We start from the raw sequence: 26,384 nt of genomic DNA on the forward strand, positions 1-26,384 counted from the left end.
TTTCCCTATTTTGTGAATCATGTCAGTTTTATTCAGGAGCTCAACATGATAGCTATCCAAAGGGAAAATCATTACAGGGCTCTTCTTACCACAGCAACCCATGGTTTATCTTTTGTCCTCATTCAGGGATGGAACACCAAAGTCCACAGTGAACCCTCAGCTCTACCTCTCTTGAAACCCTCCTGAGACTATTTCCAAGGCATTTCTTTTCCAAATGCATGTCACTCTTCTCAATGTGCGGGAGCTGACTTAGGGTAGTCACACATCAGTAGTTCATTGATCGACTGAGTGGAGAAAGGCAGAGTCCTGCAAAGTAAATGGTTCCGCTCAATGGAGCTTATCCTTATGAGGCAACATATTTAAAAGTTATAATCATATTTGAAAGAAATGTTTCGGGGAGGTATATGCCCTAGTCAGAAATAATTTGGTCAGGAGTGACCAAAACTCACTGAGATTGGCTAAAGCAAAATGGGGAATTTACAGAACAAATATGGGTATCTTAGAGAATCTAAGGATGAGAGATGGTGATGGTGTCTTTCCTAAGGGGCAAAAACATCCTCATATAGTCACTGTTCTGCCTGCTCTTCTGGAGATCACATAGTCACGGGTCCTTATTCTTTCTTTTATTGACAGTGATGGGGAAGGACCCTAGGACATTGTGTCTGCTGGGTAAGCACTATTCCAATGAGCCTCAATCCAAGCCTGATTGACAAATTATAATCTTCACAACTCAGGGTCCTGATCAGTCATCAGGAGGGAAGCTGTGTTTGGATAACAATCTGACTCTAGCCAACACTGGAAATTTAAACATTTATTGATAATTCTGAGGCAGGGAGGATATGGTGGTTTGAATGTATGGCCTCATACACTCAGACATTTTTTTATTAAAATTTAACTTCCCACTTAATTCCACAGCAAGTAGATCCTTGCCACAGAGGGAGTGTCACTGGAAAATGAGCTTCAGTCCAGCCCTGCTTGGTATGTGGAGAGCCAGTTGGAATACTGGCTGTTCATGGTTGCTAGTTGTTTTTTTTTTTAAAATCTCTACTGTGGATGCTGGAGGGAGCCAGCTTCTTCTGGCACAATGGAACTTCCCCTGGATTCTATAAGCCTGAAATAAACCCTTTCCTCCCACAAGCTTCTCGTGGTCAGATATTTGTCTCAGCAATGAGAGGATAACTACAACAGAGGGACAAAACTACCGTCTGACACAAGAGAGACTTCAATATCAGATTAGAGTATTACTGATGCTACAGTAGCTTGTAGGAGGAACACTTTTGGTATTCAGCAAGGAGGAGAAAGGGCTGGCTAATATCCTCCAATGCACGTAATGTTCTACAGATGACTTGTTTTCACATCAGGGCCCTCCCTCCCCCAATCCATCAAAGGCCGGCATGATCTTAGTGAGAAACGTGGAATCCCTATGGGTCTTTCTACCAGTTACCTTTCTCAGTGCTGGGACCAAATACTTGACCAGAAGCACTTTAATTTGGGAAGGGTTTATTTCAGTTTGTAGCTCAAGTTTACAGCCTGTCATGGTGGGAAAGGCTTGACAGCAGGAGCCTGAAGCAGATCTGGTCACAGTTCAGGCCACAGTGAGGAAGCGGAGAGCAATGAATGCTGGTGCTCAGGCAGCTCTCTCCTTTTCATACAGCCCAGGACCCCAGCCCATGGCATGGTACCACCCACTTAAGTTGGGACCTCTTACCTCTATTAGCCTAATTAAGATAATCCCTCAAGGGCACGCACAGAGACTCACCTAATCTACATAATCACTCACCAGTGAATGGAGGACTCCCAGCATAGCATGGCCTCTGAGGACCACTATGCGTTTTACATGCTGTGGCCCTTCCATGACCCAGTGAGGACTCAGTGCATGCCGGCCCTCTGCTAGTGATCTGACCAGCCCTTCTGGATACGTGGAAAGAAGGGAGCAATGTGGCCAGTGCTGTCCAATGAGTTATGGGCCAGAAGTTTCGTCTCTCCTGGGATGAATGATTAATACTCTATGAGTGATCCGCAGAGGGGTTCCTTCACCTGTGCCACCACAGTGGACATTGTGAGAGATGGTGGCAGGTCCATGAGCCTGGGTCCCACAGAGAACATAGTGACCATTCAGAGTGGGACCTCCTGCACATCCACGGTCGGCCCGGGTCTGAATGAAAATAACCCTTCTTTGTTGAGAGTGTTTGGAGGATTGCTTGTTACTACAGCAAACCCAGCCAATCCTGACTGATCCAGGTCACCCAAGTTTCTGTGTGCCAGGAACTCTTGTTAAATACTTGAAGAAGTAAGTTATTTAATTTCACAGCAGCTTTATCTTCTTAAGGTTCTCCCACCATGATCAGTTTATAGATGGGAAAAACTGAGGGACAGAGAGGACAGTAGCTTAGTTGAGTGACAGCAAGCAATGGTATTAAGAGCCAAAGCCCAGACTCCAGAATCCACACCTGGCCCAGCATGTTCTTCTTCTCTTGGTCTTCTGCAACACTTTCCCTCACCAAATATCCTGAAAATACCTGCTTCTCTTATCCCCTGTTAACTCCTGTTGCTTGTCTGTCTTTGTGTGGTAGTGTACCTGCTGCTGGCAATAACCCCTTTTCTTCTCCTCTAATATGCTGTTTCCAATCCATTATGGATGAGGAAACCAGATAATTAAGGCTTGTTACACATGTTATAATTGTGACTAATTGAGCCTGGCCACCTTGATAGTCAGTAGTCCTCCCTTCCTCCTAGCTCACTCTTATAATTGTGTGATTGGTGGCTGTTGTACTTGTCTCCCCGTCTGGACAGCACAGTCTTTTGAGGAGACCTAATGAGCTTAATTCACCTTTGTGTCTCTCTGCCACATCCCCCCACCCAGCTCCTAGCACAAAGCTTTGCATGTCTTGGGTGACTAATAAATATCTGCTAAGACTATTAAGTAATTAGGTTCTGAGTAATGGCCCAAGAGCTCAACTGTAAGTTAATTAGATGGGCTTTGCCACTAGCCATTGGGACATTTGTTTTACCTGTCTAGAAGCCTTTGGGACTTTCTTGGTTGTGTCTTGGATATTTAAGACTAAGGGACAAAAGGATCAATGAATTCCTTCATTTCATCCCTTGGTACATGTTTGTTGAGTTTCTATACTATTAAAAATACTAGCAGCTGATATATCCTTAGTGTTTGCCATGTGAAGGTAATGTTAGGAGCACTTTGTAATGTTGACCCATTTTTAGACTCACAACCATCCTACCAGGGTGGGCACTACTATTGTTATCTTGTTTAGTAAGTAAAGAAAGGCACAGAATACAAGTGTCCCCAAACCTCATGGCCAATGAAAAGTGGTTATTATACCAGCTACGCTGTGGGTAAACAAGATGGGGAAGGTGGCTTAACTGCCTTAGCAGTAAAGCATGTTTTTTGTTTGTTTGGATTGCTGGGTATCATACCCAGGGCCTTGCATATGCTAGGCAAGTACTCTACCACTGAGCTACATTGCCACATATTAGAGTGGGTATTTTATTTCAGGTGTAGTAAGAGGCCAGTGCATGCAGAGACAGCATAGTGGAATTTGATTGTTGTGGCAGTTTGATTCAGGTGTGCCCCATAAACTTAGGTGTTCTTGAATGCTAGATCCCCAGCTGATGGCAATTTGGGAACTAACGCCTCCTGGAAGGAGTGTATTGTTGGGGGCGGGCTTATGGGTATTATAGCCAGTTTCCCCATGCCAGTGTTTGGTACACTCTTCTGTTCCTGTTGTCCATTTTATGTGGGTCAGGGGGTGATGTCCACCCTCTGCTCATACCATCACTTTTCCCTGCCATCGTGGACCTTCCCCTCGAGCCTGTAAAGCAAAATAAACCTCTTTTTTCCCCACAAGCTGCTCTTGGTTGGGTGATTTCTACCAGCAATGTGAACCTGACTGTAACAGTAAAGTGGTACCAGGGAGTGGGATTGCTGCTAGACACCTGACTGTATGGCTTTGGCCTTTTGGAGCTGATTTTCAAGAGGAATGTCGAAGGATTTGAAACCTTGGCCTAAGAGATGTCTTGCAGTGCTGTAAGTACAGCTTGATGGACTATTATGGTCATTTTAAAAGACCTGAATGCAGTAAGAACTATTAACTGTGAGGTTTGGCTGGAGGTTTGGTTTATAAGAGTGAGAAAGAGCTTTGCTTGGACTGGGCTAGCAGTTTGTGTGAGAAGCTTGCTGTTATGCCTGGGTCCTGAGAAGTTGTACAGGGTTGCTTTGCATAGAAATGAACTGGTGTGAGCAGAGGGATATGATGTGGCACAGAAAGAAAAATCTTTGGGTGAACTGCTGCCCGTTCAGCTGTAATTGAGAGACTACAACCTTTGAGATTATGCCAGCTGACCTGTACTGGGGCAACAAAAGAATGTAGACTCTTTTGAAGGGGCCTGAATGCTCAAGGACTGTCTTTTCCTCAAAGTCTGCTTTATTTCCCCCTGGATTAACAAATTGGCACCCTACCTGATATTGTGGAGTATAAGACATGCTGGAAAGAGGGTCATTGAGTTTGCAACACGGTCTTGTGTTTTGGAAATGGCCATGACACTGTGAAGCAGGTTTGCTGGATGCCTGCATGGAGACCCCATGGGGCCATGAAGATGAACCATGGATTGCAGTAGAGACCCAGTGGAGATGTCGGGACCACGAGATGACTGTTAAGGAAAGCTGCTGGCCCTGATGAAGTTTTCCAGGACTGTGAGTAGTCTAGCTGGAGGGGCGGAATCAAAATGCCAGAGAGTTGTTGCTGGTTAGAATTATTGGACTTGGAGATTTGTCACTGGCTAGAGTTGTTGGACTTGGGGTTACAGTTTGATGTTTGCCCTGGTCGTTTTAAATCTTGTATTGGATGAATGTGTCTTTGCTATGCCAATGCCATCTTCCGCAGTGTGAATGTTTATTCTGTGCCATTATGGGTTTTTTGAGGTTTTTTTTTTTTTTTTTTTTTTGGTATTATGGCTCAGTTAAAAGATCATGGACTATGCAGATGTTTGAACATCATTGGAATTGATTAAAAAAAAAAAAAAGAACTATGGGGGGCTGGAGAGATGGCTTAGCAGTTATGCTCTTGCCTGTGAAGCCTAAGGACCCCATTTGGAGTCTCCATTCCCAGGACTCACATTAGCCAGATTCACAAGGGGGTGCATGTGTCTGGAGTTTGTTTGTAGTGGCTGGAGGCCCTGGTGTGCCCATTCTCTCTCTCTCAAATAAGTAAATAAAAATGAAAGAAAAGTCTTAAAAAAAACAATGGGGATTTTTAAAGTTAGAAGAATGCATTGTATTTTATATCATGTATGGTTATCAGTTTATGGGGGCCAGGGGTGGAATATGGTGGTTTGATTCAGGTGTCCCCCATGAACTTAGGTGTTTTGAATGCTAGATCCCCAGCTGATGGAGATTTGTGAATTAACACCTTCTGGAGGGGGTAGGCTTATGGGTGTTAAAGCCAGCTCTAACTTTGCTAGTGTTTGGCACACTGTCCTGTTCCTGTTCATCTTATGTTGGCCAAGGGATGATGTCCATCCTCTGCTCATGCCATCGTTTTCCCCTGCCATTGTAGACCTTCCCCTCGAGCCTATAAGGCAGAATAAACCTCTTTTCCCCACAAGCTGCTCTTGGTTGGGTGATTTCCACCAGCAATGTGAACCTGACTGCAGCAATTGTCGATGTTATAGGATCTAGAATTACCTAAAAAATGTGTCCCTGGACATCTGTGTGTGGTACTACCTTGATTAGATTAACTGAAGTGGGAAGACTGATCTTAATTGTGGGCGGCACCTTTCCAGAGGCTCAGCTCCTGGGCCATATAAAAAGCGAAAAGTGAGCTGAGCAGCAGCGTTCACCTCTCGGCTTCTTCCCTGTGGACTGAATGGGACCTGTTCCCTCAAGCTGCTGCCACCACGCCTTTCCTGCCATGATTGACTGTAACCTGGAGCTGGGAACAGAAAGAAAGCCTTCCTTCCTTGGGTTGTTTCTTGTCAGGGATTTGGTCTAAGCAAGGAGAAAGTAACTAATACAAGTGCCAAGTACTCTGTCCACACTATCAGAGAGCTTTGGTCTGATGTGCTTAGGATTACCAGACATAAAGTGACTATTGTAGCTGTCATTACCTGCATAAGACTTGCATACTATTGAGCCTACCAACAGGTTGTCATGGATGGTGGTGGAGGGCAAGAAAAAAAATAAAGATATTAATATAGAAGAGCAAATAGTAGGAAAAATAGTTGGGGTTCAGTGGCTGGCAAGGAAAATGGCTGAGAGGGAAGTACATAAAAATTTTAATATGCATAGTTTTAAAAATAGTTATGTGGGGCTGGAGAGATGGCTTAGCGGTTAAGCACTTGCCTGTGAAGCCTAAGGACCCCGGTTCGAGGCTCGGTTCCCCAGGTCCCACGTTAGCCAGATGCTCAAGGGGGCGCATGCGTCTGGAGTTCGTTTGCAGAGGCTGGAGGCCCTGGCTTGCCCATTCTCTCTCTCTCCCTCTATCTGTCCTTCTCTCTGTGTCTGTCACTCTCAAATAAGTAAATAAAAAAAAATTTAAAAAAATAGTTATGTGTAATATATATATATATATACATACATACACACACACACACACACATACGTATGTTTAAAAAAAATACTTTTAAAAGAGGGCACTGGAGGATATCCACATCAATACATCTACTGGTGCAAAGGTCACTCAACATTGCAACGGAGCTCATGTTCACTGAGGCATTAGAGTAACTAAGAGCCATGATGTTGTCATGAGTAATGCTGTTACAGCACCATGACATCCCTACAATTACCCGTCACCCCTCCTGTCACCCTGACCCACAGTGTCAGTCACTGCTGAGCTGAGGGAGCAGAGCTCGTGTGGAGGCGTTCTCTTTAAGTGGCATGTGGAGGGAGCACTTCAGAAGTAAAGGCCGCGTGTGTGCAGGAGCTGAGTTTGACAAGAATCCTCCGGGAAGCTCTAGTATGTCAATTGTGTCAGAGGTGGACCTGAACAGAAGGCCGGAGTCCGGGCCTATGTACCACACCCTTGATCTGTTATTGGAGTTATCACTTGTAACTCATGACCATGAGGCTTAGAGACTGACACTTAGGAGTGATTAATCAACAGCCCTCCACCCCACCCACCCCTGCCCACCTTGCAGGAGATATGTTTCCTATCTGGACTCCCACTTTCTTTCAGTGATTCATATAAAGTAAAGAAAACTTCCACGTTGGAGGACCTTTTCCAAATCCTCCCAATTTTCTTCCTCATATCCAGCTCATGAATGCTTTCTCTTTCCTTACCTTTCTGCTTAGCCAGAGTGGGGTATGTGAGTGTGTGTGTGTGTGTGTGTGTGTGTGTGTGTGCGCGTGCATACACACATGTGTACTCCTTAGGCTGGGGATCAGCAGGCAGGGGCGGTACAGCACTCTGAAGAGTCATGACTGCCAGATAAAATGCCCTTGATCTGATAGGCTTGCTTCAAACCATCAGACCACATCACTCAACAATCCGGCAGCCTCCAGCTGATGGATTTGCAGAAGTACTCGGGGATAATTGGCATTTTAATGGGAATATGCCATGTTCCCAAGTGTCAGAATAGCAATAAGATACCCCAAGGGCCATTAGCACAGTTCGTGGGTAATTAAAGTTGCTCACCCATCAGTCCTGGTCTCAGAACCCACCACATGCTTGCAGCAGGGTTTCTGGGGTTGCCCAATTCTTGCCAACCACTAAATTGGAATTCTAATGATCAAATGGTTTTTCCCAGCCAGACACACACATGCCGAAGGCACCAGGGAGCCATCTCACCTCTACCTGTCACTGTCTTTCTTCTCTTTTCTTTTCCACCAGGGTTGAGCTCACTTGAAAAGTCTGGGAGCCGTGAGAACAGAAGGAATAATCCAGTATCAGCTCATACAGCCCACATTTCAATAGGGCACTTGCTGCAGTAAAGCCCACGTGCTGAGAGTCTGTGGACATCTGGTACAGTGTGTATGGCACCCCTATGGCCTGGGGAGTAGGGCTAGGGCCCCACTTTCACCTCCCTGCACTGCTTTGGGCTGAGCATCTGGTGTCTGCTCAAGTGCGTGGCTGGTCCTTTCTAGTGTTTAATGAGAACAATTACGCATCCAAGCATAAACTCACTCCATCTAGACAATCACTGATCCTCCTCATTCACAGAGATGAGGGAGAGGAGGCTGGAAGGATCAGCAGCTCGTCCAAGGCCTCTCACAAATGAGAAATCACGTGCATGCTCGTGGACGGCAGAACTCGAGGCCTTCCCAGCTACTGTAGTAGGAAGGCGGACATTGCCTATCAACTTGCCTAGATTTAGCGGTGCTTAGAGAGCTGGAAAGGTATCATTGATTCTCAGTGCCTGAATAGGGTTTGATCCATTCCTGTCGCTGAAAGGAAGCCAGTATTTTGACCTGAGCATGTAAGTCCCTTGAATGAGTGTGCAAGATTTTCTCCTCCTTGTCTGAGTATGCACCATCGTTGGCCGGGAGCTCAGGTAAAATAAGGTGGAGGAGGAGTGGACCCTTGCTCACTTGCTCTCTCTCTCTCTCTTCTTGGTCAGGACACCATTCTGCTCTTGGACATTAGAACTCCAGGTTCTCTTGCCTTTGAGCGAAGCTTCATGCCAGCAGACACAGACCAAGTTAGCGGGGCCTTAGCCCATTCTAAGGCTTTCCCTGGTCTCCAGCTTACAGGAGGTTATGGCTGGATGTACTTAGTCTTGTTAACCAAGTAAGCTAGTTCCTCCACTAAATCCCTGTGGGCTCGCTCTCTCTTGCTCTCACTCTTGCTCTCTACCTGACTAAAGTACCCATCCATTTCTTACTTCTTAAAGACTGGGGATGAGGCTGGGCGTGGAGGATCACCATGAGTTCGAGGCCACCCTGAGACTCCATAGTGAATTCCAGGTCAGCCTGGGCTAGAGTGAGACCCTACCTCAAAAAAACAAAACAAACAAACAAACAAAAAATAACCGGAGTTGAAACATTTCTATACCTGCCACAGAAGCATGATATCCATAAAAAGAAATGAAATTCTTTCCTAGAAAAGAACATTTGTCGTTTTTTGGTGATGCTGAGGGTAGCCATTCAGGGCATTTGGGGGTGTGAATACGAAAGGATCTAAGAAGTTTTGACTATCATTTCCACTAAAGGGTCTGGCTGCTGGCATTTTGGATGGGGCATGGAGCTGAGGTGAAAACGGCACATGACTAGTGGAGGGTATGGAATGAAAGCTCTGGGGCTCACCCTCAGTAAGCAAGTCAGGGGAGCAAGGGTTGTTTCTGGAGACGGTTTGCTTAATGAAGGCCCTGTGTGAACTGTGTAATAAAGGGATTTCACAAGCGCTGGGGGTGAGATCAAGGAAGACCAGTTTAGGAAATTCCAGTCAGACAAAAACAAAACTGTTGCCTTTATTAGATAAAAGGGGAATCTGTGAGTGAGACATGTCAGGTGTCCACAGATGTTGATTCCAGGCTGGTCTTCCTTGGAGGGTCGAACCAGCACAAAGCAAGCTAGGGAAAACCCCGCCTCACCTCTCACTTTCTCCTCCTCTCAGAGCCTCCACCAGCCAAAACCCAGAGGGCAATGGAACCCCGTGGCTGTGGGCATAGCCCAGTGGGGCAGCTGCTTTGGGAAGGCAGTGTGCCATCCAGCATGGAAGGAGAAGCAGAACGTGGTCTGTAGCGCAGGCGAAAAAAGCGGGGATGTGTGTGGCCCGGGGGCAGCTTCCCAGGTTTGGCTGTTGGGGAAACAATGCTTATTCCCTTCCCTGTTGGTGTGGTGCTTTGTTTTAATTAACATGAATAGAATCCTGGCTTCCTTGCGGCCCTTCATTTATTGGTTTGGAGAGAAGGATTAGCCGAATGGAGGGCTTAGGATGACAAACATAGTAACACAGTCCCTTCCCCAGGAGACCCTTGTGCCTGCCTATGAGAAATAGGGGCTTGAGTCTGCTCACAGCACACTGTAAGTCTAAGCAAAAAGCCCGGCTTCTCAGAAGAAAGGCCCGTGAATTCCTAATGTTGCCTGAACGAGGTGTACAGGTCACATTCCGAGATGCAGCATCAGCGAGTCCTAAAACCACACCTAGAACGTCTGTTAATCTAGCTTTACTAGAAACCACTTGGATTTGATTCTCACCTGCTGTATCCCCTCATCAATGTCAAGTTTTCAGGCTTTAGAGGGCAAAACAAAGCTATATTCGGGCTGGGGAGATGGCTTGGTGGGTAAAACATGTACCAGACAATCATTAGGACCTGAATTCAGATTCCTAGCATTCACATAAAATGCATGGGCCTGTAATCCTAGCACTGGGGAAACAGAGACAGGTGGATTCCCAGGGCTTGCTGGCTAGTTTCTCTGGTCAAATCTGTGAGCTCTGATTTTAGTGAGAAACCCTGTCTCAAAAAGCAAGGTGGACAGTGATCAAGGAAGACAATTGATATTGACCTCTGGTCTCCACACACGTGTGTACACATACCCATATAAACATGCACACATATGCAGGCATAACACACCACACATATGCACACTAAAAAAAATTAAAAAGAAAGGGCTAAATTTATTTGACTTGAAAATTAGTCACTGGCTTCCAAAGTCACAGGCCAAGAGATATTTGACCCAAAAGAAACAGTTGTCCAGGGGCTTATTAAGAAGCAGGTAAGCAGGGTACTTGAGATGCTGAGGTAGGAGGATCACCTTAAGTTCGAGGCCAGCCAGCCTGGGTTACAGTGAGACCCTACTTTATGAAAAGAGGAGGAGGAGGAGAAACAGCAGAAGGAGGAGGTAATCTCCTCTCCCAGCACCAGCTCCCTCCACATCCATATTAGCTGACACCAGCAATAGGAAGACCAGAGCAAGGAGTCATCTGGAGTTGCTGGGGTGAGGGGGGACAGTTTTGCTCTATGACCCCATCTCTCCTCTCCCCTAGAATGGAAGGGGTCTTGCATCATCCCCAAAGCCAAGAGGAAGAAATTTAGAAAGGATCTCCATGCAACCAAGCAGGAAAAAAGTAGAATCAGAAAGAGATGGGATGTGAGAATGGAGACCATAGTGCAATGCTGGATCAGTCATGTCAAGGAGTGGGTCAGTTCAGAACATCTTGCCACTAATCCTCTCCTCCAAAGGAGAGCTCCAGGCCCAAGGACATGGGCTGGGCTGGGGTCCATTATCTCTTGCCCTTAGATTAGTGTCCCTCCCCAGAGCTGTGATTTGGAGCAGCAGGAATCAGGCAGGGCTCTGCTGGGAATTCATCATCGCTGCATGGCACTGATGGAAGGCATCTACTGGGGAACGGACTGGTCTGTTGCCTTGGATGGAAGGTGAATGGCCAGACGTAGCTGTAACAACTGACTGACTGGAGCATCTGTATCCCCCTTCCCAGCAAGGCTTTCTCAGGAGAGTGGCAGCTCATGGCTTCCTGAGAGACTATGACCCTGCAACAGCTTTTAGAATATAGCTGGGGAAGTCCCAGAATGTTCCTTCTGTTGCCGTCTGTCAGCCTGGCTTTGGTAGGAAGGGAAGGAGCTCCCTCCCACTCCATGGAAGGAGCAGCAGGTGCCTCATCCATCTTTATCTATCCCCAAGGTGTTAGGCAGATGTCTAGGCAGAATGTATGTTTGAGGTCAGAGGAGACCCCTCTCCCAGGGCCTCCTGTATGACTTAGTTATTTGCCCCCAGGGAAGGCAGGTTGGCTGCAAGCCCAGCCGAAGGTATTGCCAGAGAAGTTAAGAGAACCTCAGAAACAATCATACCAGGTAATACATACCCATTCTGCCTTCAGCACTAAAGGAGGAGGGCAAGGGGATGAAGGGGATAGGTGGAGGGTGGACCATACCTGCTCCCTCCCCAAGACCCCTGATTTAGAGCGTGGTGTGTTTCTGAGATAGCAGCTAAATTAGGGCAAAATAGTGAACCTTTAAACATTTGCCTTTAAAACTGGCAGATGACTAGAAATCTATGGGGCTTGCTGGGCTCTTCTGAAGGGAGATGGAGCATAGGACAGTTGAGCTGCAAAACCAAAGCAGTTGTTTGTGGCTTTACTGAATTCAGACTGTGCAGTAGTGGGCAACGTCGGCATAATCACTCATGAGGTGATGAAGTTTGCCAACAGACATGTTTGTAAGATTCTGTCTGTGTGTGTATGTATTCATACTTGTATGTAAGTATTCGTGCGTGTGTGTGTGCCTGTCAAAGCCAGTGGTTGATGGCAGATATTTTTCACAATTCTTCCACTTTTTTTTGAGGCAGAGTCTCTCACTGAACCCAACACCCACCAGTTTTGCTAGATTAGTTAGTCAGCAAGTCCTTGGGCTCTGCCTATCTCCACTTCCCCAGTGGTGGCTTTGTAAGTATATCTCACCATATTCAGCCTATAGGAGCTGAGGGTATTTACCCACTGAACCATCTCTCCAGCCTCCAGGTTCATAAGATTCAAAGATGTTTATTTCTGAAGAAATAGGACGCACCTTCCCCTAGTGATTCATGGTATGCTCCTGCCTCCCGCCATTGCTTTGAGATGGAGGCAGGAACACTGGTATTGGGGAAGAATAACTTTTCTTCTGCTTTTGTAGGTTTAGGACCTGCGGCTTGGGGTTTAAATGAAGAAATGGCAGATCAACAGGGTTGGCACACAATTGATTTTGTATTTTTAACAATTTCATACATGTAAATGGTTTTTTTTGTTTATTTTTATTTATTTGAGAGCGACAGAGAGAGAGAGAGAGAAATAAGCAGAGAGAAAGAGAGAGAATGGGCACGTCAGGGCTTCCAGCCACTGCAAATGAATTCCAGATGCGTGCGCCCCCTTGTGCATCTGACTAACGTGGGTCCTGGGGAATCAAGCCTTGAACTGGGGTCCTTAGGCTTCACAGGCAAGCGCTTAACTGCTAAGCCATCTCCCCAGCCCCATGTAAATATTTTAATCATACCCTCTCTTATCGCCTCCCACTAAACCCCTTCTTCCCAACAATCAGGATTTTTTGTGTGTGACCCGCTGACTTAACGTAGGGTTGTTGCATAAGCACAAGTGGAAGATTCCTAATCAGACAATGGCAATTTACCAATGAACACATCCCTGAAGAACATGACTTCCCTGCTCCCCGCCCCCCACCAACCATTAAGTACTGATAGCTCCTCTGGGAGGAATGGGGCCTCCTGAGCCCTTCCCCCATCCATGATGGAATATTGATAGCTCAATGTTATTCAGACAACCACAAATGCTCTAAGTTCGAGAGTATAATGACCGTGTTATACCCAGAAGTGACTTCCACTGCACTCTGTCCCATTCTTCCCACCCTGTCTTCCATGATACTCCCTGATCCTTAGAGGGGGTAATAAAGATATCCACTTTATTTTGTTTTCATTTGTACTTATTTATTTGCAAGCAGAGAGAGAGAGAGAGAGAGAGAGAGAGAGACAGAATATGGGCACAGCAGGGCCTCCTATCACTGCAAACAAAGTCCAGATGCATTCACCACTTGTGCATCTGGCTTCATATGGGTAATGGGGAATTGAACCCAGACAGGCAGGATTTGCAAACACGTGCTTTGAACCACTGAGCAATCTTCCCAGCCCCAAGATGTCCACTTTAGGACTGAGCACATACTGTTTACTCTTGTCTCTTTCATCTCTATGAATTATGAATCTGCATTAACGTCTGCCCAGCATGCAAAGGTATTTCTGTGATCAAAGCAGAGACCAGCACTAACCTATGGGTATAAGTACTTAGAAGGCAGCTCAACAACCTGTCCATTTAATATAGCAAAAGTACTAGCTTCTTCCCTAGGGTCTATGACCTCCCCAGCCGTGGGCTTTTGACCAGGTTATAAACTATAAGTACCAGTTATTATTAATGGTTTTTTCAAAGTTGGGTCTCGCTCTAACCCAGACTGACCTGGGTATTCTCAGACTGGGCTTGAACTCAAGTGATCCTCCTACCTCTGCCCCACCTCCCACCAGTGCTAGGGTTAAAGGCATATACCACCGCACCCAGCTGTATATTTCCAGTAATGAATTTCTTCCTATGGAGCATACCTCAAATCCAATCAGAAAGCGGCTAGTTACTCCCGTAACATTCATGCCACTATTGTCAGTGGTCACATCCTGCCTGGCAGGTCCTTTACGGAACACACCGGGTCCACAGTTGGTAAGACTGTTGATGACTTTGTTCTCCCAGCAGCCTGCATAGGACTTTCTGTCACAATGAAAATTACAGAAGGAAGGAAGCTTCCAGCTTGGCACACAATTTTTATTAGTATTTATGTGCATGGGAGTTCACAGAGAAGGAGTGAAACTTAAGAGAGGCATTTAGACATGGAGGGTTTTGTATTCTTTTAAGAAAGAGAACCATTCAGAGTGAAGGGGTGACAAATTGTGAGAAACTGACAAGGTGATACATAGAGGAAGGTAAGGAATATTTTAGGTACAGACTCTTCCTTACCTGTGTGTGTGTTTGGGATCAGTCACAGAAAGGCATGTGACCTCCTACGTAGACTCTGATGTAGCCATCCTGTGCTGTGAGCATTGCTTGGGAGTCATGTCTGAGACAGTGTGATGAGGAAAGGGGCTATCTGAAAGGCAGTGGACAGGTGTGGGGACACCACACTGGACATACAGAAGTACAAGGCAGGCAATAGAAGCTAGGACTACTCACATTCCTTGAAAGGACACGAAAAGGAAGGACACTTACAAGGACCTGGAGATGGCTGTGACCTTTGATAGATACTGAAGTCTAGCAGGGGAGGGGGATGAACTGGTAGATCGAACAGTTCCAGGCAATCTCCTGGCACTCCACAGAATAGGGATTGTGGAGGGGTGGTCAGAATGAGACCTCAAAAAACTCCAGTGTCCTGACAAAAATAGATTATCAGCTGCTCAAAACAAGCTCATGCTAAGTTCCAGAGCACAGGCTGACCATCTTATGGGCATCTTCTCCCTTCCTGCCCACAGGTGTATCTGTACAGTCTCTATTAATGGTTTCCAGATCACAGGTGATAATATCCTCTGAGTAACAATTTATATAATTCAGTGTGAATTGCCTAGCTTCACACAGACAGAAAAGGGTACCAACTGCATTCAGAGCAAGAAGGTAGGCTCCAATACCTTCGTTTTGTTGCTGGGGGATCAGCCCCAGTACATAGAGAGGCCCAGAGTCCTACGACTTGGCTTTCAGCATCCCCGCCATGTACTTGCACCCTTGGGCTTTCCACATCAGCTCTGAATAGCAGGAGAACTTGGGAGCAATTATTTCTCATACAATTCTCGGGGAATTGGGAAGATGGAACAGGCAATGAGGAACTGTGATGAATGGAGCAGGGTCCATGCAGGTGGACAACAGTAAGGGAAAATAATCTCATAAAAAACAAAATCATGACTTATACAAATGAGCTCAAGTAAGGCATTCAATTTAACTGTTAATTAATGAAACACTTTTTTTTGTTTTGTTTTTTTGAGGTAGGGTCTCACTCTGGCCAGGCTGACCTAGAATTCACTATGGAGTCTCAGGGTGGCCTCGAATTCACGGCGATCCTCCTACCTCTGCCTCCCAACTGCCAGGATTAAAGGCGTGCGCCACCATGCCCAGCAAAACTTTTTTTTTTTTTTTTTTTTTTTTAACATCAAGTTAAAAGAAGAATGGATCAACCTTTGGTCCTGGCTAGCCCCAGGACAAATTTTAAAAGGTACACCCTGGAAGACTGTTATCAAGGTTAAATGTTGTTTATATATTTCTGCTTTATAAGCCATATGGAAACAGATTCAGATCATGTCAGATACTACTGTGCCATTTGATGAATAGTTCTGGAAGAAAATCTAAGCCATCTTGTGCTCAGATGGTCCTGGGACAATCCAACTCTGTCTACCTGGGTTTCCTCAAATGCTCCCCAAGGCCTACAAGTCCACAAGAAGGAGAACCCTGAAGGTGACCAGATTGCTATGTGCTTACTTCTCATTTACTCCTTACTTTTATCCTTTCTCCCCAACATTCTCTTCCAAGACTATCTTCCTGAACTCCATTAATGCACTTTTGGGGTCCTTTAGAGTAGTTCCCTTCTCTGGGAGAGACTCTGTCACAACTTTTGTGCCCCCTTCAGCAGGAAATAGTTAACAATCTGACCTCATCGCCTCTTGTCCTCTAACATCAGTTAGAGTGTCTTCTCATGGGGGGGTGGGAGGGGAGTAGAGTTAGGGTGACTGGATCCCTAAAGGTAAAAAGGGCAGGAAATCCAAGATAATCTGACTTCTTACCTTTTGCCTACTTCCCTATAGACCTGCTTTTCCACAGTCAGGACCACTCCTAGGAGGAAGGTTTTTCATAGGATTTAAATATTGGTCAAGTTCAGCCCAGGGAACTTGGTGTCAGAGCTAATCTGTTCCTGCGACAGCCCCTAGTCCTAACCAACAAGATAGCCCTCTGGTTCACCTGGGCCAAAAGACAGGTTATAAATACCTTTGCAAAGGCTCTCGCTATGATCACTTGGGAACTTCCAGCTGGGGGTGAGTTTTTCCCCCCGCCACTGTGCTTGGGCTGGCTCAACTCAGGCCCAGGCCCAGGCCCAGGACCAGGTGGGAGGGACTCAGCCTAGGCCATAGCCCACATGCAGCTGGGCGGCCCCTATCTTTATAGCAGGAGCTCCTTGAATTTCTTTTCTCTTTTCTTTCCATGCTTTTCCCCCCAGGCCTTTCACATGGGATCTCTAGCCACATGGGGGCTTTTCCTTGGCTTTCCTTCCCTCAATAAATATAATAATTTAATAATTAAAATAGAAGAGTGGAATAAAACAATAAAACAAAACCCAGCATGTATCTAGATACAGAGAAAGGCCTGAATGAATTGCAAGTAAGTATGTAAGAGTTCAGAGGCCACAGCAGAAATGACTGCGTTAACAAAAGGGTCAACTTGAAGGGCACAGGGGAAACTCTCTACCCTCCCTCTGGTCACCCAGGAGCTACTCATCAATATACAAAGGTGTCCTCCCTCCCAGTCTTCTAGGAATGACAGAGGTTAGCCACTAAGATGACTGTAGGCCTCTGTCTCAGCGGAAGACTCTGGAGGCATCCACCTGCGAAATGCTTGCTTATTGAACCTTATTGATTCATCATCTTACAGTCTGCCGCCCCACGGGCCCCTGGTTCTTTACTCTGGAGTGCTCTAAAACTTTTTCTTTTTTTGGTGTATGCATAGTATGTATTGTGTACATATATGTGCGCACACAGAAGCCAGAGTAAAACATGGGGTGTCCTCCTCGACTGCTCTTCTCTTCCATGTGCTGTTTGCTTTGAGACAGTTTCTCCCTGAGCCTGGAGCTGCCATGTTTTTGGATCAGACTGGCTGACTAGTGTCCTGCGTCTGTGCCCTTAGGACTTGGGTTACAGGCATGCATGGCCATGCTCTGCCTGTTACATGTGCTGGGGATTGAACTCAGGGGGTCCCCATGCTTGTGCAGCAAGTACTTTTTGCCCATTGAGCCATCTCCTCAATCCCAGTGCTCTAAAACTTTCCTGCTCTCTGTTGAAAATGGCCTGTAGCCAGCCATTAGTTCAGAACATCCTCTTGAGGGCCACTTTTCCCCCTGGTGCCTCCCACAGCCTCACGAGGGCTAAACTCATGTTCATAAGCTTCTGTATGTCTCTCTTGGGAAACTGCCCTTTCCTGGCATCTGGATCAACTAAGAACTTGGGTAGGGCAGTGCACCTTAATCTTATCCCTCTAAAGAGATGAAATCTTTCAGGGGCGCCTCCCCCTGGACAAAACTCATTTGCAATTCCCCTCATAGTTCATAAAACAATGGTGGGGCCAGCCCCCATGGAATCGGAGAACCCACCCAGGAGAGCGTGCCTAGGATTCCACTGGAGTGTATCACAGGTGTCGCCAGTCATTTCCAGCCCCTGTGCTGACAGTCATCTTGTTTGGGGGCAGCTTTTTACTCTTCTTCCATACCCCATTGGTAACACTTGGTGTAAGAATGAGGAGGCCAGAGGAAGAAGTCACGGCCCCTGCTCCCCTGAGACGCACGCCAGTGTGACCTCCGCCTCTCCCACCCTGCCTTCCAGTAGACTCCCTCACTTCTGGGGAACATCCCTCTGAGCTATTTCTTCTCTTCCCCTTGGATGATAAACCTTGATGACCAACTCATTAGCAAGGGAGGGAAAACAATGGACTTCCTCTGTTCTCTGTCTCTGGAGAGCAAAAGGACAGGAGAAAGCAAAGTTCTTTCTTTTTTCCTTTCTTTTTTCTTTTTAATTTTTTATTTCGAAGCAGGGTCTCACTCTAGCCCAGGCTGAATTCACTCTGTAGTTCCAGTTTGGATTCAATGATCTTCCTAACTCAGCATCATCCCAAATAATAGGATTAAAGGCATGTGCCACCACAACTAGCAAGAAAAGTTCTCTTTATCCTATTCTTAAAATATATATATATATATATATATTAATTTGAGAGAGAGAAGCAGATAGAGAGAAAGAGAAAGAATGGGCATGCCAAGGCCTCTAGCCACTGCCAACAAACTCCAAACACATGAGCCATCTTATATAGCTGGCTTACATGGATACTGGGGATTCGAACCTGGGTTCTTAGGCTTTGTAGGTAAGCACCTTAACCACTAAGTCAGCTCTTCAGCTCTATCCTATTCTTTAAGATAGCAAAGGAAATGAAAAGACACAAAAAGTTAACTTTCTCTAGTAAAGTCAAATTTGACTATAATTAATTAAATAAAATTTAAATTCCATATCCAAAATCTCACCCTGTTCAACTTGGTTCAATGTCACCTTCTTAGTGAGATCTTTCCTGACCGCCCTTTCGCTTGTGAGTCCATCCATCATAAGCTGCCCCCTTACCCTTGTCTAGCATGGTAGCGCCATGAAGGCAGATGGCAAAGATTTGCTCTCTCTTGCTCAGTAGTCTCCAGGGTCCACAATAATGTCTAACACACAGTAGATGCTCAATAGCGATCGGCTGGCCGGGTGGGTGGGTGGATGAACCGTTTGAACCATTCAGCACTGGAAGAGCAGAGATGGACATGGGAATGAATGTAAGCTATGAAAGCTGCAGCACCCATCACTCCCATGTGAACAGTAATTTAGTGCGGTGAAGCAGAGGAGGCTTCTTGAAGTCTTCCACACTTGATTCACTAGCTGAAATTCTAAAATTCACTAAGATTCTAGGATGTCTCGGAACCGTTCTGAGAGGGAGTCAGGTAGCTTTGTTAGGTAGTTTAGGGTGACTGGGCCCCAGGAGTGAAGGCAGGAATGTTTCTGAGCCTGCCCACTTTGCTAGAGATCAAAGGATGATCTGACTTCTTATCTCTTGCCTAAAGGAGTTCCTAGGTCTGTTTTCCCACAAACAATCTGAACCTTTCCCAGAACTTAAATCTAATCCTGACATTGTGGTTGAACAAGTTCAGCCCCCAGAACTTGGTGTCCTGGCTGACCTCTTCATGAGCCAGCCCCTGGCCCAGACCCATCAGGCCTCACTCCGGCTCACCTGAGCAGTGGGGGGCGGGGGGGGAGGGGCAGGGGGGAAGCCCAGCACAATAAGGTTATAAGTAGATGCGTACCAGGGACAAGTTCTCTGTTGGCTTTTCTCTTGGTTGACTGCCGAACTTCTAGGTTCTAGTAAGCTTCATTTGTCTTGACCCATCTGGGGAGAACCCCCTTGCTCTCACATGGGCTTTCTACCCCCTCTTGCCCTCCACATGGTAAGAGCTCTCTGCACTTTCGTCTCTTCATCTTATAAAGTCTCTCTAAACCTTACCCTCTGGTCTGGATTTTAATTCTTTACATTCATAAGACAAGAATCTGGGGTACTCTAACTTTATTGGTATATTGGCAAGGAACCCCTAAATTTCCCATTTCACTTTCCTTTAGTGTTTCTCTTCAGCCTCTCACTTTAAAGAAAGACTGCCTGAAGTCACGGAGCTGAAAATTCTAGAATCCTGATTAATCCAAATGCAGGAATCCCTGATGCTGCCATCTAAGTAGTCGGTACTCAGCTGTTTCCAGAGTGGGAAGGTCAAGTTTTGTTAAGGCTTGAAGCTTATACATTCCTAGGGAAAGGAAGATCATGTGAGGGGAACCTTCCCCAGACAATTAAGTATGAACGCTTACATAGAATGAGAAAAGAAATCACTAGAACCTTGAGGATTTATGTCCCTTTCTTCCAAGATTTCTCTAGGCAACTCCCCAGGTGTGCACACAGATGTGCTGTGCTGGCTGGTTGCAGCCTGGCCTCCTGTCCTGGTCCCCAGAAACACAGCGAGGGCACCTTTAGACTCTCAAGCCTCACCCTGGACTCTCTGACCCAAAGTCTGTGTTGTAATACGGTCCAAGGGGCTTGGTTCATATTCACAGAAGGACCCAGACCCAGAACCTTGTAGAGCCTCGTTAATGCCAGTGCCCCATCTAAGCCCACAGCTCCACAGCCCACATTGCTCCTGCTTCCAGGTGCATCTACCTATGGTCTGCAGGAGGTGTAGTCTGGGCACCTCTGGTCTGCAGCCAGTAGTAGTCTGGCTTGCTGCTGGTCAGTGCTATGGGGCATCAGTCTGAGAGATTCAGATTGGCTCTGAGAGTAAATGGGGGGGGGGGGAATGGAATATCGTAGAAACTGCAGCTGGTAAACAGAGGCAGCACTGGTATGCACAGGACACCTGCCATTTCCTGAGGGAGTAGGAGGTGATCAGAGGCCATTTGTGTCTCTCCCATATCCCCTTAGACCCACACTTGGCCTGTGTACCCACAGTCTTTGTGGAGTAGCTAGAACCCCTCTGCTGGCAAGGAAGGTTGTAGAGCTAGAGTAAGGCTCCCCTAGCAAGCTTTTCCCACCCGGCAGGGCCACGCAGGGCCGGGACAACTGCAGGGCAGTGTTGTGTTCTACACGGGTTCAGGAACTCCCTAGGCAAACCTAGCTCCCATAGTGGTCACTTCCATGAGAGATCGTCTCATGTCCATAAGTGGGTTTGGGGGTCCTTTCTAGATATAAATTGTTGGAGTAGAACCCATACCTGAGGCTCTGCTACTGAAGACCGCTGCCTGGGGCAGACCAGAGAAAAGGCAGTAGTGAGAATCCCAGGATGCTCTGCCCTCCTGCAGGGCCTGTGGCAGCGTCTGCCTCACCCAGCCGCTTTGGGGGAACACTTCGCTTTGGCATAGACCAGAAGCTGGGGAAAGCATCAGAATGTGGACCTCTTATGCTCTGAGCAAATAGAGTTGACACCGCCAAGTTTCTCCACCTGGGCATCACAGAGCGGATGGGTCTTTGCTGGAGTGATGTGGGGATCAGTTACGTGAGGTGGCTGCACCATCTCTGGCTTCTGTTCCCACCCCTGCCTCTGGCAAAGAGCTGTGACAACCAGGTGTTTGCAGACTTTGCCAGCAAAGGAGGGGGGCTGCCCAGATGGCTCCCAGTCGAGCGCCCCCAGGCCACCTGAGCTCATTCTCTTCAGAGGAACATCAAGCAAGCCTGCCCCATGTTCCTGGGCAGACAAACTGGAAGCTTTACCTCACCCTCCTGCCCACTGTGCTGCCTGGCTTGGAGCCCGCGTCATAAAACCCACTCGTCTGGACTCCTTTCCAAAGACCGATTTCCAGATTGTCTGCTGATGGCTAACTGGGCTCTTGTTTCCGGTTTAAAAGAAAAAAGAAAAGAAAAAAGCCCAATAACATCTCTTTCCTGCTCCCAGGATTACAGAGTGCCCCCAAGTGGCCAGAGAAGGTGTCATCTCTGGCTTCCCTACATCCAGGCAGATCTGGAAAGAATGGTAAGGGGGTGGGGAAGAAAGGTTGAGAGAGGAACCTTCAAGAAAATTTTGATCTTACAAAATTGGAAAGAATTCAGCAGTTCCTTCTGGGGCTGCTTGTTGGAGCGCGTTTTGGAGTGCACCTGAGAGAGGTTTCTTCTGGAGGCTGCGTGTGTCTGAGTGTGTGTGTGTGTATGTGTGTGTGTGTGCGTTTCCACAGGCCAGCTAGAGCAGAGGGATGCAGATGGGCTCAGCTCTGGTTAAGGGCTGCCCGTGCCCGGCGTACCAGCCAGCTAGGCTACACGTCAGCCCTTTGGTCTCAGTGGGCTGCGGGGCAGTGCTGGGAGAAAGACCGTGTCTATTTTGGACGTCATCAGCCCTTGTTCATGTGGCCCTGGTCACCTGGGCTCATTTGGGTCTACTTCCAGGTTAAACTCAGCAGGGCTAGGGGACTGAGGAACGTGGCCAGCCCCAAGTCCCTCACAGTCTAGTGCGCAAAAGAAAAAGGCCAAGCTGAGGAGCTGTTCAGACCGGAGGGAGTAGTGGCTTTGGGCACATGGTGGCATCCAGTTCCCTGCCACCCTCTCAGGACTTGGTGGGGACCACTCTGCTCTCTGCAGACATATTTTAAAACCGCTGCATTGCAGAGAACTCAAAACATGTCTTTCATCTGTGTGAGGTCTCCTTAGTGCCACTCGCTGTTAGCATTCACTATTTTTCATTATCATGTGTCCGTGGAAGTGCGCACGGCCAGTTTCCTGTCCAGCTGGGAGGCTCCTGGGACCCACTGAGACACGTGTCTTAGCGCCGGAGCCCGGCAATAGAGATGCGCGCTCTGCGTTTGTTGAAGAAGATTCTGAAAGACAGGGAGAAAGAGTCAGGATTAGACAACCACATAAGCAAAGACAGAAAAGTGCAATGCTTGGGGAGCTAGAGAAGACCCACAAAATAGGACAGGGTGAAGTAATTCTGGAAGATTTCCAGGGGACCCCAAAAAACTGAATTTCCTAAATCAGTGAAATATTCTCTAGAGAGTGTCCCGAAAAGTCCCATCTTTTCCTTGACAAATTTTTAAAATAAACATTTATGTGAGTGAGTGTGTATATGTGTGCAGGGGTGTATGTTTGTACTGTGTGGGCACACACGTGTATACTCATACGTGTGCACATGTGTGTATGTGCAGACTATAACAGGGGGCTGGGGTCCAGAAAGGTCTTTGAACCCCAAACTCTAGGTTTCTTTCTAACTTTAATCAAAGAATGGAATTAAAAAAGAATACTGAGAAGGATTATTATTATTTATTCAAATAAATATTTTAAAAATATATATAATAAAAAAATTAATTAAATATTTATTGAAGGAAATACAGAGCCAAGGAAAGGCACCCATGTGGCTAGAAATTCCATGTGGAGGGCCTGGAAAAAGTATGAAAAGAAAGTTCAAGGAGCTCCTACCATATGGGGAGCTGGAGGGGATAAAGGAGTCCATGTGGAGAAGGGCTAGGGGCCCTCCTGGCTAGGGGCCTAGTTGAGGGAGAAACTCACCCACAGCTAGAAGTTCCGAAGTAATCAGAGAGCCTGACCTCCACTTGCAAAAGTATTTATAACCTTTTAGTGGTAGGCTGCCTTCCAGCTTAGATGAATGAGAGGGACTGCTGTTTGTTTAGGGGGCTAGGGGCTGTTCCAGGAAGAGGCTAGCCCAGGTACCAAGTTCTGGAGGCTGAACTTGACCAACCACAATGTTTAAATCCTGTGAAAGACCTCCCTCCCAGGAGGAGTCCTGACTGTGAAAAAACACATCTGGGTTGGGCAAGAGGTAAGAAGTCAGATCATCTTTGACTTCTAGAAAGTGGAAACTTGCCTGTGCTTTGCACCTTCGGTGCTCCAGTCACCCTAACTGTAACCCTCTCTCAAGACCAGAGGTTGATGTCATTAAGCCTTCTTCATGAGGTCCTGGAAAGAGTGGTTTTTTGAGGTAGTTTCTCACTTTAGCCTAGGCTGACCTGGAATTCACTCTGTAATCTCAGGGTTGCCTTGAACTCATGGAGATCCTTCCTACCTCTGCCTCCCGTGTGCTGGGGTTAAAGGCGTGTGCCACCACGCCCGGCTCCACCTTAATTTTTTGAGACAGAGTCTCTCTTTGGACCTAGAGCTCTCCAAGTCAGCTAGACTAGCCAGCCTAGGGATTCTTCTTTCTTGCAAGGGCTGGACTTACAGGCATGCACTGTCATGCTCAGCTTTTATGTGGGTTCTGAGGATCTGAACTCAGCTCCTCATGTTTATGCCACAAGCACTTTACCCACAACACCATCTCCTATCCCTTAATAAATACTTTGTAATGTCTCTTTACTGCCCTGAAATGAAGTTCACTTTTAAAATCTAACCTGCCTATTCACAATTTAAAAATATAGATAAGCTGCAAAGGAGAAATATAAGAAATGCTATTTTCATGGGCTAGAGAGATTGCTTAGCAGCAAAGGCACTTGCCTGCAAAACCTAAGGACCCATGTACACTCTCTAGATCCCACGTAAGCCAGACACACACAGGTGTGGTAAGCACAAGGTTGCACATGTTCACTAGGTGGTACAAGTGTCTGGAGTTAGATTTCAGTGGCCTTATAGTGCCAATTATCTCTCTTTCACTCACTCGCTTGCTCTTTCTAAAGTAAAAAGATATAAAAGTATTTTTAAAAGGAATGCTATTTCCAGTATCATATCCATAGACAGAATTCATTAAGGGCATGGTGAATGAGTCAGATTCTCAGAAGTCATCATAGGAAAATTGGCACGTAAGAAATGTAAGCCAATAGTCAGGTGCACCTTTACATGTTTAGAGTGTGATTGTGGAGACAGCAACTGCAAATGTGTCAGTGACAGGCGTAACATGGAACTCAAGGAGCCCTGCTGTTGCAATTTTACTTTTCAAGTGAGAACAAATTTCGTAAAAGCTCACACAGGTCTGAGTACGGTGATGAACACCTGTGGCTCAAGAGCTTGGCTTCCCAGTGCCCAGGGAAGTGCTGTACACATCTGTAGTCTTATATTACTCGAAGCAGAGACAGGCAGATCTTTGGGGCAAACTGGCAAGCTAAACCAACCAAATTGGTGATCTGTGGGCTTAGTAAGTGATACTGCCTCAAAAAAAAAAAAAAAAAAAGGTGTAGGGTGATTGAGAAAGCCATCCAACATTGATCTCTGGCCTCCACAAGCATGCACACATGTGTCCACATACATGCAAACATGCACACACTCATGCATGAACACCAGGCACACACACACACACACACACACACACACACACACAATGTTATTATATGAGAGCCAGCCACACACTCTAGGACTTCTGATGTCCCTGCTCTATCAGATGCCAGAAACACTTCTCCATCATTGTGAAAACTAGAAATATCACCCCTCCCTCCTGTGACTCCATCTTCTTGAGAACTGCTGTGTTGGCAACTGCATTGGTTACTTCCTTGTAGCTAGGACAAAAATCCCTGGCCAGAAGCAGTTTAGGGAAGGAAAGGTTTATGTCAAAATAAGGCTTACAGTTCCAGAGGGCAGAGTCCAAACTGGCAGGATCAGCATGGCGGGAGCAGGCGTCACACTGTCACATCAGTACTGCTCAGCCTTACCGTCCAGAAGCCCCAGCCCATGCAATGATGCCACCCACAGTTTGTGAATGTTCTTATCTCAGTTGATATAATCTAGAAACCCCATATCAGAGGTATCAAGAGCTTTATTTCTGTGGTGATTCTAAATCTTATCAGTTTGACAACCAGAGATTAAGTGGCTCGGGAACTGAAATCAATTAGACATCGGGAATGGAGATGCAGCCCGGCAGAGGTGAGCATTGCGAATACCTCCGTAGTGACATGTAGGAAAATCTCCCAGAGACTCTTAAGCCTCATGTCCCCAGGGTCACCATTGTTCTCTAGTTCATCACATATGCTAAGCTCCTTGCTCAGGGCCTTTGCACCCGCCTTACATCTCTAGAACATTCTTTGCTTTCTTCCTTATACCTGGCCTTCTCCATTCCCTTCTTACCGTTGCTTCCTTCTTCTTAGTTGCAAAGGTAGCACATTCCTCCCTGGAGCAGTAAATTCAGTTAGAGCATTTGTTGCCATTTAATGTCTATAGTCATGTGATTGGTTGTTAAATTTGTTTCCGCTGTATAAATGCAAGCTCGGTGGTGGCAGAGAAAGGAAAGAAGCAAGGAAAGGGTGAAGGAAATAAGGAAGGGAAGGTGAGAGAAGAAAACACAGCTAGATGGCCTCTGATCCACTGGTTCACTTCTCCCAGTAGGGCTCCCTGAATGAGCAGCCCCACATCTCACTTGGAGTCATGAAGGCGTGGGAAGGGCCCACTTTCGAGTGAAATATTAGTAAACATATACATATACATATATGTATGTATATATATATATATGTATGTGTATATATATTTATATTTATTTTATATATATATACATACATACACACACACACACACACACACACACACATATGGTGGTGTTAGTTCTGGGGTTCCCAATAAAAAAGCCACACTGCTAATGACGGAGTCTCCAGGATGTTCTGTCGAGCCTGATTTTCTGTTTCAGTTACTGCTGTACTGTGATATCACAGACAGACCCGCTATGAAGCACTC

Source organism: Jaculus jaculus, chromosome 14 (assembly GCF_020740685.1).
Source record: "Jaculus jaculus isolate mJacJac1 chromosome 14, mJacJac1.mat.Y.cur, whole genome shotgun sequence".
Lineage (NCBI taxonomy): Eukaryota > Metazoa > Chordata > Mammalia > Rodentia > Dipodidae > Jaculus > Jaculus jaculus.